Here is a 6,789-nt window from a genome sequence, read left to right on the forward strand (position 1 = left end):
CAGTTGAAGGCTGTGGTTGGTAGCACTCCTGTCACTGGAAGTCCTAAAGATGTGTGGGGGATCTGAGTAGCCCACCACAGAATCTACCATCATTAGGGGCTCTATTGGCCCCAAAGAGCATAAAACGTGCCCTGTCCTTGCTTAATAAACAGGAGTTAGTCTCACCAGGTCTGCAGTGGGTGATTGACTGTTGGCATCAATGGTATCTTTTCCTTTTTGGAGAAAACTTTTTAAGAAATCCCCAGTAGACTTATTACATGTCATTGTCCAAAACTACAATGTCCACCCCTGAGGGTTGCTGGGAATGTGGGATAAGGGTTGTCATGATTTTGCACCTGGAACGTCTCTGCTCTGAACAATATTCTTAGCATAGAAGAAGTGTCTAAGGGATTTTAAACAGGAAACTAACAGGGCCTGCCACAAAATAGATTTCTAGAAAATTATTTCTAATAATTGCATATGGATTTTCCTGAAACAGTCTCTATATTGCTGGACATTTTGTTGTTTCCACTGTTTTTCTGTTATCCTCTGTATTCTAATAAATACCCTGATAATTAAAAAAAAAAACTATACAAACAAAATAAAGGTATTTAAAAAAAGGAAAAAGAAACTGATGTGGTACAACCAATAAAATAAAACCACATGTGACATTTAGGACATCATTATATGCAAAGCCATTAGCTGAACAGAAAGTGGAAGAGCCTGGGTCTTACAAAATGCATGCATATCTTGAACAGATGTACAGTGCTGTTGCTTTGTATACAAGGGCATGTAGGTTGAGGTTAGTGGTCTTGTAAAAAGTAAAAGCAGAGGCACAGCATTGGGCTTTCACACAGCTAGTACATGACTTCATAATTCTGTGATGAAAGAATTATTAATGACTGCATGAGTTCAGGCCCCAGAGACAAAAGGAAACAAAAGAGACAGTAATTCATATTTTAACTACAACTTTGAAAGAAGAATTTGTACAGGATAAAGGCACTGGCCTTATTTTTTGGTTCATTCTGGTTGAAACATATCTGGAGCATTTCTAATGTTTTGTTCCTAAAAAATCTTTTGAGCCAGGGATTTGTTTGGTGATCTAGGGAATCTCATGGAGCTCCATGATTTTTAAACACAGAAAACAATATTCACAGTAGTATCAAAGTAAATGATTTATTTAAGTACAGCCAGTATGTGAATAACCAATAATCATAATCGTAAAGTAGTGGTTAGTATACACATTGTTTGACATCTCATATAAATTCACTGTGGTATGAAATGCTCTCACTTCTACTGGTGACACAGGCACCTAGGATCAATAGTGCTATTTTGGTTTATTACTACACTTAACATCAAAAGAAATGCTAAGTTGTTGGGAAAGGATAATAAGAGTAAAATGCATTATTTCTAATCCAACTTCATGAACCTCAAAACATGTAATCCATGTACCTCTTGGGATTCAGTACAGACAAGTTCAAGAACCTCTGCATAAATGTTAGTGTATGGTTCTCTCTACTATAAATAAATTTCTTCATGCTTCATACAAATAATGAAGAATAATTTCTTACACAACTACTTAAAGAAAATACCAACAAAGACTAAGCTAATAACTATAGACTGACTCAATCTCAAGAGAGGAAAAGTTGTATTCATTAGACTTCAAATAGGTATTAATTCATTTGAAGTTAAAAACTGGTTAAAATATCTTTTTCAAAGTTATTAAATAAAATATGATTTAAGAAAGTTGAGAACCAGTTCATTACAGAATCATTATCAAGTTCAAGTAAGATAACAGAAAGCACTAAATAATGTAATTTTATATTAAGATTCTTATGTGCTTGAAGTAGAAATGCCTACTCCATGCATATGAATTTTCAATTGTTATTTACAAATAACTGGTTGTCCTGAAAGTACTATGAACATTATGCTACGCAGTGGCTGCATCTGTCTATGACCTACCATGTGAGGTCAGTTTTGGAATTTTCCATCCATGATGTCACACTGGCACTCAAAAAGTTGAGGATTTTATAGAATTTCACATTTCAGATTTTTAAAGTAGGTATGTTCAGTCAATACTGTATCATGAGACTTGGAAATGCATGTAAAATGTTAAGAAAACCATTTGATGCTCTGGAAATGCTAGCTGTGGGTGTTGTTATGATTGTCACCACTATTATTCCCCTAAACTAAATAAATATCAAAGAAATCTTATGACTCTTTCATTATTGTAGTAATGGTCAAATCAGTGCAATGCCATCTGTGTCCAACCACTTCTTGAAGATGGCTTGCATGATTGTACCAGCCAGTCATTATAACACTTTGTCACATAGCACTCAATGCAGCACATTTTACCTCCATATTAATGTTTTGTTTCAACAGTGTACATCATTAAAAATATGGTTCTAGAAAAGTGAATCATTTACATATGACATTTAAAATTCCATTGCATAAATTTGAATCATGCCTGGGCTTGTCAGTGGGATAATCTTCAACTAACAGATACATGAGGCCTTTTAAATCTGATCATACATATTGACATATATTTACTCTTAAAAAAGAACCCACTTCTTTCAATAAAGTATTAACCATGCCCTAACTGGGTAAGTAGGTTTCATAGCTATTTCCTTCATTGGAAATCTCAATATCATATTAAATTGTGAAAAAACTGAGTTTTATTGGTAAGCATGCTTATAATTCATTCAATAAAAATTTTAATTTTAATATAAAGGAATTACAAAGCACATATATAATGTCTATTTCCTATAAATTATACAACTAGCAAGTACTTATATATACATACTTTTATAGTGCTCATTTAATAAATGGAAGCTGCATTTGTACAGCACAGCAGGATAGGATCTGAACTGCCCATGCATGGACATGCATATGCTAGAATACTTATGCAGATATGCTAGAATAAAATCAACACATCCAGAGTACCCATTCAGAAGCCATTTCTAATAGTCTGTCAAAAATGACAATTGAAAGTTTTGCAGACTACAGCTCTAAATATCTTCAGTATTGACATAAACACAATAGGATATCATCTGCTAATTGCCATGTATACCATAAATATATAATTAGCTAAATAATCCAGTAGTCAAATGTAATCCAGTAGACAGCTTCATCTCTTTGAAGCCTTGGAATACAATTATAAGTACTGATAGTCTCTTATATTTCCAAATTGATAGTATTAATTAAATATGGCCCCTCATTTGAATATCAATTATTTTGCCATCTAATAACTTTAATTTACTTTCCTTCAAATTTGTTCATCTTATCTTCCCACTAGAGTACAGAGTCAAAAGGGCTCATTCAGCTAACTTTATAAGTGTACTTTGCCTTGTTTGGATCTTTCATAAGGCGCTGTCATTACCTTGGACAATCACATTATCAGTGAGAAAGATGATTATACCATCTTAGTAGCTATTTAAATACATGTGTACAATTTGTATTCTTAGCTCCCATGTTCACCTTGATTATACGGAGAAATATGAACATTTAGTTAGTTCATTTTGCTCTAACTGGTCATTCTTGAGCATAAACAATCAGTTCTCCATATTCATGGGTTTGCATCTGTGAGTTCAACTGACCATGGATCAAAAATACTTGAAAAATATAAATTGGGGTCTATACTGAACATGACAGGCATTTTTCTTGTTATTATTCTCTAAAATGGTGCCGTGTAACAACAACTTACATAGCCTTTCATGGCATTAGGTATTACAAAAAATCTAGAGATATTTCTAAGTGTATAGGAGGCTGTGAACAGATGGTCTAAAGTAAAGGACTTGGTAACTATACAGGTATTGATATCCAGAGATGGTCCTGGAGTCAATCCAAATAGACACAGAAGGGAGACTGTACACACTTTTACATTCTAAATATCTTGACCTTTTCCCTCCTTTATATCACAAGCACTGTTCACACTTAATTTGTAAAAATGAAAGCTCTATTACCTAAGAAAAGAACTTCTGGATATTAAGACACTATTACAAAATATGTTTGTTAGTTTAAAAAGAGTAGCTGAAACAGGGCAAATATTACTTCTCCATGGTCCTCTTTGTCCTGGGTGGGCTGTGGCTGCTGAGGGACATGGTGATGGTAAAGATGGCCAAAAGGATTGGAAAAATCAGAATGCCATGCTCAGTGCAGACTATTCCAATCAGTTTCATCATGGGGAAAGTGAAGATGTGGGTAGTGAATGAAAATGGAGGAATCTAGCTCTCTGCATCCTTGTACCTGTCAAATGAGACTGAGTCAAAAGTCACTCTGTGTTCTCAGGGAAACCATCACATACTCTTGCCTTAGCAACATCTGTCTCATGATTTATACCTGATGATCGACTTGCCTCCACTCAATTGCATGACACTTGTGACTGCTTTATTTTTCATCATACCTATTATTACTCTAAAAATGCCCATTGCCTAACACATACAAATCATGACTGCTTAGTTAAAAGCAACGGAAACACATTCTAATTAGAAAAATTTTAACTATGGACATTGGTGAAGCTCATAGAATCTGAAGAAGGGCACAGCAATCGCGGGTTCAGGGAAACTAGAAATTGGAGGAACAACCACCTCTGGGAGGGAGATATGCTAGATCTATGCTAGATCATGTATCTGCCCTGCTACATGGCCACAGACCACCCATGCTCTCCTTTCAGGCTTGCTTCAAGAGCATCTTCTACATCCACACAGAAACTGGCAACATCTGGACCCATCTACTTGGATTTCCTGCTGTTTCTCTTTTTGGGAATCTGGACCATGCTTAGACCAAATATGTACTTCATGGCCCCTGTTCAGGAGGAGGTGGTTTTTGGCATGTTCTTTTTGAGTGCAGTGCTCTGCCTCAGCTTCTCTTGGCTCTTCCACACCGTCTAGTGTCATTCAGAGAAAGTCTCTTGGACTTTTTCCAAACTGGACTATTCAGGGATTGCTCTACTGATTATGGGGAGCTTTGTCCCCTGGCTCTATTACTCCTTCTACTGCTCTCCACAGCCTTGGCTCATCTACCTCTCCATCGACTGTGCCCTGGGCACCTCTGCCATCATCGTGGCACAGTGGGACCAGTTTGCCACTCCTAGGCACTGACAAACAAGAGCAGGAGTGTTCCTGGGACTTGGCTTGAGTGGTGTTGTGCCCACCATGCACTTTACTATCGCTGAGGGCGTTGTCAAGGTCACCACAGTGGGCCAGATGGGCAGGTTCTTCCTCATGGCTGTGAGGTACATCACCGGAGCTGACCTTTAGGCTTCTCGGATTCCTGAGTGCTTCTTTCCTGGAAAGTTCGACATAAGGTTCCAGTCCCATCAGATTTTCCACGTCCTGGTGGTGGCAGCAGCCTTTGTCCACTTCTTTGGGTTCTCCAACCTTCAGGAATTCTATTATGGCCTTGAAGGTGACTGTACTGATGACTCCCTTCTCTGAGCCTTCCCACCTTGAGGTGAAGGAGGAATTTCCCAAGTGCTTTTAAAAATAACTTCTTTGCTGAAGTGAGAGGAAGAGTCTGAGTTGTCTGTTTCTAGAAGAAACCTCTTAGAGAATTCAGTACCAGTTAAGCTTCAGCTCACTTTCACAGCCACTGGGCAATAAACTTTCCATTTTCATTCCCCTAGCTGGGGCGAGTGGGGATGGTCAACATAGTCATCCCTCTCCTCGGTAGTCACCCTCCTCAGCAAGACAACTATTGGATCCTCACAGAGACAGTACTTTTAAGCTCATTTTGAGATTTTACCCCTTCCTTCAACCATTTTTGGAAAAAGATTAGGGAAAGGGACTCTTCAGAATTTTTTTTCTCCTGAAAGAAATGCCCTCCCATATCCCCTGCCCTCACTTTGTAACCTGGCTTATAACAGGCCATCCATTTCTGTAGCACACTTTTCAGAAACAATTATAACCTACTCCCATCTTTCTAGAACCTAGTTCTCCTTACATAGCAGGAAGAATAAAGACACCAACTTTTACATAGCCCAGGCTAATCATGGAAGTGTGTCCAGGCTTCAAATAACTTGAGTTTTAATTTTTTTTTCTTGGAAGAGTAATGTAAAATTAAACTGGGGAAAGATATTTAATATTTAATACTAAGCTTTAAAAGGAAACCTGCTATCATTGCTAGTGTATCTTGATGCAAAGACTATGATGATAATAAAAGAAAGTACCGCAGACACTTGGCATTCAAAGAAAAATAAATAAATAAAATTTCTTAACAGGCAAATAAATTAAAAAGCACTGTAATAGAAATATTTCCCATGAGCCCATATTCATAAATTTTTCCATACTCCAGCATGTGAAAATAAAATGTGCAATGCTAACACTGTAATGTTTTCATTATACTAAAATAATTTTTACACTCACACCAAAATATATCTACCAAGACTGAAATTGCACTGTGATTAAGATAACATCCTTTTTGTGGAAAATATTCATAGAGCTGTAATTGGCAAAAGACTGTGAAATGTGCAACTTACTCTCACTGGTTAGGAAGACACACACACACACACACACACACACACACACACAGTAGAGAGAAAAAGATTTTTTAAAAAGGCAAATCAAGCAAAATGTCAAAAAATTGATGAAACTGGGTGAAAGACATGCTATGATCTTTGTAATTGTGGGCTGGCAGGGAGCCAAAGGGCGTGCTTGGTATGCCTGGAGAAAAACAGGAAGCTGTTACAATTGGCTACATGTATGCTTGAGCTCGTGATTGCTTGACCTTTAACAGGATTGGGTGGACATATCTGATCGAAATTGCTTATGCATGAGACTGCTTATATATTGAGGGTGAGACTGCTTTTTGGGG

At 37.1% G+C, this 6,789-nt stretch overlaps 1 pseudogene across 1 annotated transcript; it reads left to right on the forward strand.

Moving 5' to 3' along the window:
• Nucleotides 1–4,591: 4,591 nt before the first annotated feature.
• Nucleotides 4,592–5,765, forward strand: LOC306660270 (adiponectin receptor protein 1-like; annotated as a pseudogene). The gene has a single exon. The product of its transcript is annotated as an adiponectin receptor protein 1-like (transcript).
• The last annotated feature ends 1,024 nt before the right edge of the window (nt 5,766–6,789 follow it).

This window comes from Sciurus vulgaris, assembly GCF_902686455.1.
Source record: "Sciurus vulgaris genome assembly, chromosome: 4".
Lineage (NCBI taxonomy): Eukaryota > Metazoa > Chordata > Mammalia > Rodentia > Sciuridae > Sciurus > Sciurus vulgaris.